Below are 14,166 nucleotides of genomic sequence, written 5' to 3' on the forward strand. Positions count from 1 at the left end.
AGGCTTAATAACATGGTAAGAAACACAACTATAAATATTTTGTTTAAATGTGGAGATGTGTGGAATATTTTTTTTGCCCAATTAATTCTTGCAAATAAACCTACAATACAAAAAGGTTCTACTTCTCGTGTAGCAGTATGCATACACTTTAACATGATGTAACCTTTAACATGACGTAACTAGAATAGTTGCATTTGTAATCAGCTGTTCCTTCGTCCTGTGAGCTTCTAGTTCCACTATGTTCTTCCTTGTCTTTCCTGACAGTTCTCACATCTGAGGTCTCCAGCCCTTGTTTGCTGTCATTTCTCAGTTAATTTTTCTCCTGTGCTGTCCTGTTGTGTCCCCTTTGCACATTTCCGAGGGTAAATTTTCTATCTAATGTTGGGATTAATTGTTGAATAGCTCTTTTTTCTACAAATTATCACCATTTAAAAAGATTAAGAACCGTCAAGTTTCAAAAGCCTGCACAATTTATGTTTTCCCTTTCGTTCATGAACATATTTTCTGCTCTCAGGAAAGTCACTTTATATATATATATATATATATATATATATATATATATATATATATATATATATATATATATATATTTAATGTTTTTAATGACTGTGACCTTGACAAACACTTTAATGGCCACACTACTCAAATATCACTACACTATCATGCAGGAATAAACAATAAAATATGATCTCATTGACTGAATCATCTTAACACACAGGATATGATGTGGAAACTCCAAGTGAGAATGCCAACAATATAAGGAAAAAATAAACCGCTACTTACCATAAAGATGACGTAGTAAGTTGCAGCCTCTGCACACATGACCTGTGCATGACATACACTTGCTTGTCTGAATGAAAGTGTATGCATTTCCTTTTCTGACAAAGGCTTTGGCCAAACGCTACTGTGTTAGTGTCTTTTCATTGTGCCTGTTTGCAACTTCATCTATCGATAATAGAGAATACTTAAGATTGTTTAAAGTTTACATGGAAATTTTACCAGGCACGCATCTTTATGAAGATTTCTGAGGTGTGAAGCCAGGTGATAATGACTTATTGGTGCAATGTTTCAGCAACATATCTCATCACCAACATCAGGTACATCCTAATTGTAGATTGAACCTTTCATCTTTAAATGTGTTGTCTTCTCTCTTCCTTACACATGGCACAATACTGACATCGTTTTCATGTCTTTTGTGTGGTATGCTTACTGGTGCAATGTTGCAGGTGCTCTGTGCATAATCTGTGCATAACAGGGATGGCGGTTACACTGAAACAACTAGTTTCCAGAATTATATTGATAATTCTGGAAACTAGTTGTTTTTCCACACCAGTTAAACCTGACTGTTAAAACTGCTCAAAATAATTGGTTTGTGAAATAACCAATTTCCAGTTTTTTATTCCCATTGTTTCCTATAATAAATGTACAACTCTCGAATGAAGATTGAAAAATTTTGACTCTCAGTTTCAAGATACTACCAAAAAATCACCAATATTCTCCTATTGATTCTAGTTTTTTGAAACTCTGCTGAAAAATGATGTAATCGGGGGTCATACCACCATTTGCGCATTATGAGTAGTCAATTAGGGGTGAAAACTGAGGTTAAAGAACTTGTATTTTTTGTGTTAATTTTTCCATTTTCAAGGGCTACAAGCAGAAAAAAAGTACATTATGTAGTCACAGGCAGCGGATCAGCTACTTTCTGTTTTTATTGTATACTAAGAATGAATTGATTTTAATTTATTGCTGTTACCACGGCTGAAATGATCCTGGCAGTGGGAGAGAAACTTGCAGAAAGAGTACACTGACTGATATGGGCAATATGGACCATAGAAGAACTACCAGAAGAATGGAAAACAGCTCTGATTTGTCCAATACATAAGAAGGGCGACAAACTGAAATATGCCAACTACTGAGGAATCCCCCTGCTTAATGTCTACTAAAGATCCTGTCCAATTAACTCATACATAGAATTCAGTCTCCAGCATCTCATTGAGAAACTGCAAGATATGGTAAAGATTAGCATATTTTATTCGTTGATTTTAAGAGGGCCTGTGATTGTATACATTGCAAGAGCATGCTCAGCTGTTTGAGGGAGTTCGGCATGGCAGAGAAACTCATCAATCTGATAAAGATCTGTCTGGATGAAACACGTGCAAAGGTGCAGAAGGGAAATCGCGTAACTGAGAAATTTGAAATTGTGACAGGACTCAGGCAAGGAGATGGTTTTTCCCCTATCCTGTTCAACTTTGCCCTCAAGAAGATCGTAACGCGAGGCCTTTTCGAGAGAACAAAGGGATTGAAATTGAAGGAAAGAGACTACTAGCATACTTAGCCTATGCAGATGACATCTGTTTAATCTCTAGGTCTGAAGAGGAGTTGGAGCTAATGACCAGAGCACTAAAGAAGGCTGCCAGCAATTTTTGGGCTAAACATAAATGAAGCCAAGACAGAGTACCTCGTTATGACGCATTGTCAGACTGCTGGTCATCTACAATCACTGCAGGTGGGAGACCAGTGCTACAAAAGAGGGCACGAATTTAAATACCTGAGAGCACTTTTCAGTGAGAACTTGTCATCTGAAGCAGAGATCAATGTGAGAATACAAGCAGGAAAGCAATCTTACCACAGCCTAGCACAACTGCTTCGGTCCAGGTCTCTCTCCAGACAGTTCAAGATTCTACTATACAAAACCCTGATCCAATCTGTTGTTCTATATGGCTGGGAGACATGGGGTATCCAGAAACAGGACTTCCATAAGCTCCTCGTTATTGAGAGAAAAGTGATTCGGAAGATATTTGGTCTGGTTCTGGATGCAGACACAGGGGTATGGGGAATCAGACACAACCAAGAGCTTGAGGAACTATACCAGCAGCCCAACATAGCAGGAACTGTCAAAGCCAATCAAATGTAGTGGGCCGCCCATGTGGCTTGGATGGAAGGTCACAGCCAGCTTCAGAAGCTCCTGGATTTCACACCTACAGGAAAGAGACCACCAGGGAGATTCAAGAAGCATTGGAGGGATGGCCTCCACAAAGATTTAGACCGCGCATCAATAGATGTGGACAGATGGCAGATAGCAGCAATGGACAGAATACAATGGGGGAGGAAACTTGTAGTAGCTTTCGATCCACTGGGCCTGATCAAGAAGAAGAAGAAGAAGAAGAAGAAGACTAATTTACTTCCTCTTTTATTATTTCATACAAGTGACAGACAAAGCTTTAATCTTTTAAAGCATATGAAGCACTGTACATCACTTTGAAAAGATATATCCAGACTAGGATTAGTGTCATCCTGCAATACAATGGATGTCCAGCAGGGCCAAGTCTTGTGCACTGCACATACATGCTTAACTTAAGCTACAACACACAACAAAGAGATAATATTTCTTCATCAATCCTGTACCATTTCTTATGCCATGTGTTTGTTGTTTGTTTCTGTCGGCATTGTTATTAAAATAGCACTGCTCGCTTTTCCCATTTTCTATAACAACACAATACTTGAAACCAATCCAAATTTTATGTTTAAAAATTACTCCTTTTTTTAAGTTTTACTTTAAAACAATTTTAGAACTGCTGCTATGGCTAATCGCTATTTTGGTTTATTACTCAGTTATACGTAAAAAAAAAAGGGTAACTACTATAAATGAGACCAAATACCAAAGAGTATCAGTTATTCAGAACTAAACTACCAGGATCAGTTTTAATGTTCAGTTTTTCTCATCCCTAGTATGTAACCTGCTCCTGATTGAGATACTATACAACTGTATGCAATATGTTTCACTTTTCCTCCCATCCATAAAGCGCCATAGTTGATGTTATCTTTTAAGTTAGTTTGTATTCCGTGACCACCAGTGTTTTGTTCACAGTCACACGCTGTTGGGAGTGTTAAGAGAACAGGTTTAATGTGGTCCACTTAACATCCATTGCTTGAACATGACAGCAGGAGCGCCCCACAAACCAAACCAAACAAATATGACAGCAGTAACTGATGCTCCAAACAGAGGGGTTTCATCAGGTATGTATAAGTTAGGGAAAAAGAGTTTCACTGAGGTTTTTCTACATGTAAGTCAACTCACATATCTACCACGCAAATTATGTGAAACAGAACTTCTCCATCTGTTTGAAATGTGGAAAAAGCTTTACTCTTTCAGGAAATTGCTCTCTGTATCTTCCTGGATATCAAAGGAGATTTAACAACACAACCTAGAGCTGCAGAACAGCACGGCATTGCGATCATCATATGCAAATGGATTAAGACCATTTTAAGCAGAAGAATGGTACAAGCCACCATGACGAATGATGATAATAGTGATCAACACCACCAGGGGGTGTCGGAAAGGAGAGGTTTTGTCCCCACTACCGTGGAACCTAGTGGTGAATTAACCCACTAAAATTAAATACTAGAGGTTACTTTCACCATGGAGATACAGACGATTTAGTCATAGCAATATTTGAATAATTTGCTAGTACTGTTAGAACAATGTGCACTGGTGCAGAAAACAGGATCCAAAAGTCAGTTGTAAGAAAACTGTTGTGCTGCCATTTACGACAAAGGCAATCCAGTTCACATACTGGAATCTCAAGCTCCTTGACGGAAGTCTACTAGTACAGTGGATAGTGAAGTATGTAGGGATAAATCCAGATGTGAAACTATTGTGGAACCCTCACATAAAAAATATATGTTGCAAGGTGAAAGATAACTAAAGAGGTAATGAACAAATAATGAAAAGATTATGAATTTGATCCTCTGAAAATCTGTACACACACTGGATTGAAGCTGTTGAAAGTTGTGATCTTTATTTGTTCATTTCCTCTAGTTATGACCTCTCAAAAATGTGTGGTACAATGACAAACCCTTTCCTTATGAACCTGAAAGCTGATTGACTTGGTTTCGGAGAGCCAATCAGAAAGCGTTTCTCAATGTTGTTCACGTTTCTAAGATGGCAGCAATAGGTGTTGCTATTAATGTTACTCACGAAGAAAATGCAACAGTACTTGTAATCAAAAAGAATTTGTAAAGAAAATGAGTAGAAAGATAATGAAAGGAAGAGATTAAGAAACAATGGAAAAGAATATAAATCCCAAAAAAATAAGATTGTTCCCGAGAAAGTGTTTCGTAGTGCCAGTGATCAAAACTAGTTTCTACAAATATTCAACATTGAATGAAGAACAGAATGAGGGATATTTATTGAGTTTTATTGTTTGGGAGATTATAAGAAGCAAAATTCTTATTTATTTGGATTAGTGTGGCCTAACAAGTGCAAAAAAGTGTAGGCAAAGAAGAGGAAGGTTCCAACAGTAAGTCAGAGGAATGTTTCTTTTAGGTATTTCATTCATGACACTTCAGTTACTGAAGCTGAAGTGTTTAGGACTGCATTTTTAGCTGTTCATGTCATTTCTATTAAATGTTTGAAGATCGTCAGTAGCAATGAAGAATGTGGCACAGAATGTCATGAATCTACAACACGTGTATCTGTACATACACCTAGATGGAACAGAAGAGGCAAGCATTCTAACAGACTTCTTGCCATTGATAAGAAGAGAAAAAATAAGGTTAGAAATCACATCAAAATGTTTCCAAGGTACACATCACATTATAGTAGAACACAGAATCCGAACAAGTCCTACATAACCTCTGCTCACTCAATTGCTGGAATGTATCATTTGTACTGTGAAGATCTTAAAAATACAGATGAAGTCCCAGCGAAACAACATGTGTATGAAACCATTTTCAACACAGAATATAAAATTGGTTTTAAACTGCCGCCAAGTGATACATGTCGTATTCATGATTCTGCTGGAGTACCTAATAACATCAAATCCACAGACATCAAATTACACCTTGAGAAAGCTGAAGCTGCATATAGTGCCCTGAATAGTGACTCAAATGAGTCAAAACAGGATGGTGCATGGACTTACAACAAGCGTTGCCAACACCACATATTTTGGCAGAATCAGTTTTTTTATAAGAGATAACTTTGAACATATAATGTCTGTATTCACCATTGTAGTGATGAGAAGGCAGTGATGTGTCCAAGAATGATGCATCTAAAGGGGCCGATGAAGTAGCTAGCTGCATTTTAAATGCTTTAGACATGGTGGAGGAAGAACGTCATCAAAGGCTCATCATTTATTCTGATTTGTGTGTTGGACAAAATAAAAACTATATTATCCTAGGTCTGTGGTTGTACCCCCTAGATAAAAAATATTTTGATGTTGTTGAGCACAAATTTCTCCTCCCTGGTCACATGTTCCGGTCATATAACAAGGATTTTGGAGTTAATGAGAAGCTGAAAAGAAAGAGTCAAATTAAGGCAGCAAAGTTCAAGGGCCTTCAAAGTTTACTGCAATTTGTGCCTCCAATATATTCAAGTTTTTTCAGTCATTGATAAATGATGATAGTGCAATACAATAGAACAGCAAAACACTGATGAGGAGTTTGACTATTAATGACATGCTATGTAATGTGCCTACATGTCAAGGATTTCATTTTCTGTACTTTAAACTGTAATAAAGTGGCCTAATACTTAATAGTATTTGCAGAACACCATCTAGTTACTATAACAACTGTTGGTATCACAGGAGGCGTTCACATTACCATACAAAATCAGATTTCCTTAATTCCCATTTCCTGACACGACATAATCTGGTGCCAAGTGCGCGCCTTTTCCACTGGGCCCCTCATTTTAGTGTTCTTTTATTTCATGAACTCTTCTTGTTTTAAGACTGGCCACTTCATTTTCATCAGATTTCCTCTTTTTAAGATTTGTACTCTTTTTGATGAAGCATTCCTCACAGCTAGTATCACTGATTGATTTTGCAATGTCCACCCTCAGCTGCTTCTCACTATTAAGTAAACCACCTAACAACTGTATAGTGCTGTAAAAAATTCTTTCTGCGAACAGCTGTATCTTCTTCTAATTTTTGAACTAAAATTGCTTTATTAACACAAATACCTCTTCCATCTGCAGCATTTCCATGAAGCATGCATAGAAGCTTCTTCATGAACTTAATGAAGTCATGGTTCACATTTAGCAGTAAATTCATCAGGAAGTGATCAAGCTTTTCCTCCTTAGGATTGAATTGTTCAGTTTTTTGAATATTCACAAAATTTAAAGTGTTCTCTCTTCACTATGTCAGCTGTTGATGGAGTCAAATGTTTTTGACACATTTTTCCAGTGCACTTGCCACTCAAGAATTTCTCAAAATGATGCTCTGCTTAACTTTGGATGATAAACATAAGCCACCTTTGACTAACTTTAATTTCAAAGGACTCTGCTTTGCAATTTTCAGATACAGATTTTGAAAAATACCTTTGCACCTATTTCTGAAAATAAGATTAACTTTTCCACATAGTTCTTGCTAGCAGCAGTGACACCAAATCGAATCTCTACATAATGACTTGTTTTACAGCTACATACTTTAGTAACATCAATAGCAAGTAATTTGCTAGAATTTTTCACAGCAGTTTTCTTTTTGAACTGAGAAGCAATGCTATACATTAAACTGGACAAATCTTTGTGCAAAAACGGGATGATAGAGTCATTTGACTGATACTTAGTTAAAAACCCAACAAAGGTCAACTGTTAATGATACAAGAAATTGAAGTTTTGCACAAAGAAATTTATCTTCTTACTAAGTTTCTACTTTCAAGTGGTCTTTTATGTACTTCAGCAACTACTTCTTCAAATGTGGAATAAGTTCAAGCACTTTCTTCATGTATTCAATATTTCTTGTCCATCTTATAGAACATATTTGAATGGAAATTTGGAAACCCCAGTGATATCTGAGAAGGTTGCTCTCTTAAAGGGGAAAATCTTTCAATAAGTACCAGATAATCTAAGAAATTCATGAACATTCCAACCACTTTTATTATGAGCAGTTTTCAAAGCTCTGTTCACTACATGAAAGGAGCAAATGCCACAATGAAACATTTGTGGTTGATTACTTTTTTCATTGATTAGAAGCCTTGCAGATAATGTAACATCTTCAAGTTCACATTTGGCCCATGCATTGAAATTTCAATTACAGGTATGTTCTTAGGTGACAAATTCAAACTATTATGACACTCCAGGAAACTTGACTGAAAATCAGAATATGTGGCAGATTTCAAAAACAGAAATGTTAAATATCTTCTAGAAGTAGACTGCTTTTATTTATCCCAGAAACAAACCATCAAATCTGTCTGTCCCTTTTGGACAACTTAGTTTAAACTCTCATCCTATGACACACAGAAGAACCCAACTTCCCTGGCTATGTTAGCTAGGAGATTCTGAAAATAAGGGCCAAGTCCATAAGTAATTATATGTGACAACTTACCCTTGCATAACTATATTTCTTTGGCAATCACACTATCAGGAAACATAATTTGTAATTTGCCCGGTTGGCCGTGCGGTCTAATGCACGGCTTTCTGGACGGGAAGGAGCACCTGGTCCCTGCAGGAATCCGCCCGGCGGATTTGTGTCGAGGCCCAAGGCCCAGTGAACCGGCCACTCTGTGGATGGTTTTTAGGCGGTTTTCCATCTGCCTCGGCGAATAGGGGCTGGTCCCCTTATTCCGCCTCAGTTACACTATGTCGGCGATTGCTGCGCAAACAAGTTCTCCACGTACACCACCATTATTCTACCACGCAAACATAGGGGTTACACTCGTCTAGTGTGAGACAATCCCGAGGGGGGGGGGGGGGGGTGTCCACTGGGGGCCAAACCGCACAATAACCCTGGGTTCCGTGTGGGGTGGCGGGGTGGTGAAGTGGACTGCGATAGACATCATGGGGTTGTGGACCACTGCGGCTGAGGCGGGGACGGAGCCTCTCCATCGTTTCTAGGTCCTCGGTTAACATACAATACTGTCTTATCATCAACTAAAAAATGTTTCATTGAGTTTGTTTTGTAACTCTCTTCAGCTGAAGTTCTTGTAACTCTCTTCAGCTGAAGTTCTTGTAACTCTATTCAGCTGAAGTTCTAGCGATTGTAGCAAGAGCAAGTGATTGTAATTCATTACTGCCATTCAAATTCTGTTCAGAAGAAACTTGCGACTGCGCTGGCATTGTTTTTACTACACCAAAAAACAACTTCTTTTGTTGCCTTGAAACTAGTGAATGAACCACTGCTGAATGTCTCTTTCATGTGCTCATACACATGAAATGCCACTGGGTTCGGTGTGGGGCGGCGGGGTGGTGAAGTGGACTGCGATAGTCGTCATGGGGTTGTGGACCACTGCGGCTGAGGCGGGGACGGAGCCTCTCCATCGTTTCTAGGTCCTCGGTTAACATACAATACAATACAATACTGTCTTATCATCAACTAAAAAATGTTTCATTGAGTTTGTTTTGTAACTCTCTTCAGCTGAAGTTCTTGTAACTCTCTTCAGCTGAAGTTCTAGCGATTGTAGCAAGAGCAAGTGATTGTAATTCATTACTGCCATTCAAATTCTGTTCAGCAGAAACTTGCGACTGCGCTGGCATTGTTTTTACTACACCAAAAAACAACTTCTTTTGTTGCCTTGAAACTAGTGAATGAACCACTGCTGAATGTCTCTTTCATGTGCTCATACACATGAAATGCCACTGGCTCTAATTTCAAAGTCAGATTTGTACAAAATGCTTGACAGAGGTATGTATAGTTCATAAGTAATACTAATATGATGTGGGAAACGTTTTGGCTAGCGAGTAATCAATTTTACTGTGATTGTCCTTTACACCTTTAAAAGGAGATTAAATTACAATAATTTTATGTTAACTATTAAAAAATTTTAAGGAAATGTCTTTCCAAAAAAAAATTGCAGGTTAAAGAGATTTGAACTGCATTGGGAGTGGACAAATTAAAAAAACAGCTGTTCTAACTGATAATCCTCCAGCAATACATCAGATGGCAGCACTTTCATGGGCAGAGCTATAATTTGTAAGTTATTTCCACTACGTGTATACACCACACATAGCTCAACAAAGCCACACCTCCAAATTTCTCAATTTCCCCTCACGGTTGAAAACCACAGAGGCTTTGATGACATGGCTTGCACAGATTGACACTTAAGTCCTCTACACATAACAAAGACTTTTAATAAGTTCTGATGAATCCTAATATATATATTAAATGGGCTGCTGGATACAACTTTTTGAGGTAGCTCTAACTTGCTACACCCTTCTAGAACCACACCTGACTGACATACAAAACAAAATTCATGATCACCAACTGAATTTCTTTACCTTTTCATTATTTCATGACCATTTGATCATTTTCATTACTTTTTCATGACCTGTAGACACCATGCAATAAACCTTTTAGAGTAACAATTGGAAGAAGGGAGCAGCTGCATCATTCAGGAGACATAGTTTGGTTTATTGATGGGAAGAAAAACAGATGAAGGTGCTGGGTCCAGAGTATATGGGCTGCAGCCTAGACTGGAGAGGGAAATCTCTCTAGGGAAGCTGGCCACAGTACTCCAGGCAGAAATATCTGCTGTCAAACGTGCCCATGGGAGAATTTGCATACATGCTACAACATTTATTCATACAGCCAAGCAGCTCTAAAACGTCTATCAATCCCTGCAACGAGATCAAAGATTGTTGCAGAACATCATGAAGCCCTAGTGAGACTGGCAGAAAGCAACGGGGTAAACCTGCTGTGGATCCCTGAACACACAGGAATTAGTGACAAAGAACTGGATCTATGGTCCAAAAACAAAACACAGTAAGCTAATGATGCCTGAGCCTTGTTTCAAGATAAGTTCTGTAATTCTGGAACTGAGCAGGAGACAAATGAAGAACATGGTGGAACTTATGAGTGGTCATGGGAACTTTAAGAAAACACCTACAAACAGTGGGTATAGAGGAAGAAGTCCATAAGTGTAGACTATGAGGTGAGGTGAAAGAAACCACACCACACTTAATCTTCCAATGTGAAGCAATGGAGGAAATGAGAAACACAATATTCAGATCATTATGTCCTGAAGAAATCATGTATAATAAGGAAATAGTAAACTGTCTCTTACTGCTTTTTGAGGGCACTGGCTTTACTAGAGTCATAGGGAGCAAAACCCCACAATAAACTCATTTTAGGTGTGGGCAACAGTGGGCTAAGACCAATGTTGATTTTGTTTCCATGTATTAGTTAGATCAAATCAGATCTAGGCTTTTGATACTGTTGATTCTACTGAATAATCTAGAATCTTTAGGAATGAGAGGCATAGCTACTGACTTGTTCGAATCATAACTGGGAGAGAGAGTATGAAGACTTAACACAAACCTCAAATAATGCTAAAGTTTTAGTGAAGCAGCTAACATAACCAAAATGTATTTATACAGGATTTCACCAAGGTAGCATACCAAGACTAACATTTCCCAATAGTAAAAACACACAATGGAACACTCAGTATGGAATAACAACAATATGGGAAGGATAGACTCCTATTCACCACATAGGTGAGGCATTGAGTCACATACAGGTATAATGAAAGAGAAAATATTCAGCTATCAGACTAACCCTTTCATCAGGTGTGGAAAACTCACTTCACACATGCACAGTACCCACAAACATGGCACTAAGGCTGACTGTGACTGTATCTGAGGTAAGCAGCAATCTTTGCTGAAGTGGGTAGTGGGCAACCTTTTCTGGAGTGGGTAGTGGGGGTATGGGGAAAGATTAGACTGTACTGTTCCATCAACATCAAGCTCCTTTTTTTGTCAAGGATTGGGGAGGAAAATGGCCATGCCCTTTCAAACAAACCATTCCATCATTTGCCTGGAGTGATTTCAGAAACCATGAAAAATGTAAATCTGGATGGCCCAACACAGAGTTGAACTGTCATCTTCCCAAAAGTGAGTCCAATGTGCCAACCACTTTGTCCAGTCCAGATATAGAAAAGGAATGGGGTAGGGAGGCAGAGCACGGTAGAGATGGTGAAAAGTGTTAGTGCGGCCTGTGAAAGCATGAAGTACATGGTGGAGACACGGTAGGGCTGCTAGTGCAGCATCAGGACACTGTGCGAGGGGGGGGGGGGGGGGGGGGGGTAGAGAACGAAGGACTATGCAGGTCCATTAGTGGGATAGAAATTGTGGGTAGTACTGGAGTGGGAGCAGATAAGGGGATACGCAGGTGGAGGATAGGCACTAGTGAAGGTTGAGGCAAACGTGTTATGGGAATGAAAGGTATGTTGGAACAGAGTGCCAACTTCAGATAAGGCGGTGGTGGTGGTGGTGGTGGGAAGAATCCAGATATCACAGGCTGTGAAATAGTCATTAAAGTCATATGTGTTGGAGAGCAGGCTCAGCAACTGGCTGCTCCAGCTGTCTCCTGGCCACAGTCTGGTGGTATTCATTCATGTGAACAGATGGCATGTTAGTTGTCATGTCCACATAGTCTGTGGCACAGTGGCTGCAGCTAAGTTGGTAGATCATATCCTTGGTTGCTTTCACAGGTGGCCCTACCTTCGATGGGTTAGGAGATGTGTGACAGAGATGGAGTAGGCAACAATGGGAAGATGGATGCATCTAGGGTCTACTGCAAGGATATGAGCCATGAGACCAGGGGGTGGGAGCAGGTGTGGAATAAGGATAGACAACACTATTGCACAGGTTGGATGGGCACCAGAATGCCACTCTGGAGGGGGGGGGGGGGGTAGTGAGGGGGATACTTCTCATTTCAGGACATGGCGAGAGGCAGTCAAAATCCTGGTGGAGAAAGTGATTCAGTTGTTCCAGTCCTGTGCATGGGGCCACTGAATATATCTGGTGATGAATAGGATCATCATGCAGATAAGGCAGAGAAATGTCCTGGTAAGGCTGTCTGGAGCTTTGAACACCATGTCAGTGTAATCACTCTGCATGGTGCTTGTAACCTCCTGTATCGACATAACCATTTGGTTTTGGGCTGCAGTGTACTGGCTAAGGATAGTGAGGCAGGATAAGGTAATCGAGATTACCGGACAGAACATCACCGAGAAGCACTAAGGCATTAAATGACAGGTGGATACCTGGCAAATGGAATGGGAGCTATCCTATAAAGGCCATAGGGGTTATCATTTCTTCCCAGACATCAGAAAACATCTGAGACTGAGTCACATCACTCCCAGTCAGGGTATGGTTCACTTTCTGACAGGTCACAGCCCTTACCATGCGCACTTACTCCATGTATGCTACAGCCAGAGTGCTGCTTATACATATGGGGAACAAGGATCCCCAGAACACACATTTTTTCACTGTCACCAATACAGAGCAGCACACCTGACACCAACACCAGTACAACAATGACATGATATGGGGAATAAGGGACAAAGACAAATGGGAGATAATAAATAAAATTGCTGATGATGCCTCACGAACATTACATGACGAATAAAGACACACAGACAGAATACAGACAGAATACAGCAACATGCACAAAGCACTTAGGACAGTATTTCCAATTTTTACACCAACACAGACAGCACACACTCATTCAAACAGCAAACACTTTCACCAACAAGTATAGCAGATAACTTTACAAAACATATAGAATTATTAAAGTGAGAATAATGAAACAATTTTTGCCCTATGAGGAACACTTATCGTAAACTTGTATTGTACTATTTTGTACTATTTTGTAGTGCAAGTTTTAAAAGATGGTGACATGAAACTTTTCTTTTTGCTCTGCACCATGCTTATGAATATTAATTTTTTTAATTATGTCTTTTAATTCTTTCCATCACATTGACAAGTTTCTAATACACACAGTAAAGTGCGAGGATTGGTCACAGTTAAAAGACTTTCTGTTTGTTGAGCCTGTTGCATCACTCTTAAAATTCCTTTCTGAGTTAAGAAAAATGACTGAACTAGGTGGTATATTAGTGCTAAATATAATTCCATACAGCAGGGTGCTGTGCAAAGTGGGGAGAAAAGTACATTTGGAAAGATGATGTCGATTTTGATCCCATGGTGGCATATGCCACCTGGGGTATAGCAGATAACACTGATAATGTCTTCAACGCCATGTGCCAACAGATAGCACAGTGGCATAGCTACCAGAGTACTATCTGTGTCTACCTTTTAATAGTGAAGGCTCACTGTGGTGCAAACATGTGAAGCAAGCAGGCAACCATGCCACAGAGCTGCATTCATGCTTCTTACAACGGGTGTGAACAAGGTCAAATTGTGGCTGCCCACATGACAGGTGGTCCTTTTGCAAA

The 14,166-nt window shown here is 39.4% G+C and overlaps 1 protein-coding gene across 2 annotated transcripts in view; it reads right to left on the reverse strand.

Annotated features, from left to right (window-relative positions):
• LOC126272083 (UPF0415 protein C7orf25 homolog) overlaps positions 1-14,166 on the reverse strand; it is a 130,888-nt gene that overhangs the window by 47,525 nt on the left and 69,197 nt on the right. The window lies entirely within an intron of this gene.

This window comes from Schistocerca gregaria, chromosome 5, assembly GCF_023897955.1.
Source record: "Schistocerca gregaria isolate iqSchGreg1 chromosome 5, iqSchGreg1.2, whole genome shotgun sequence".
In the NCBI taxonomy this organism is placed as follows: Eukaryota; Metazoa; Arthropoda; class Insecta; order Orthoptera; family Acrididae; genus Schistocerca; species Schistocerca gregaria.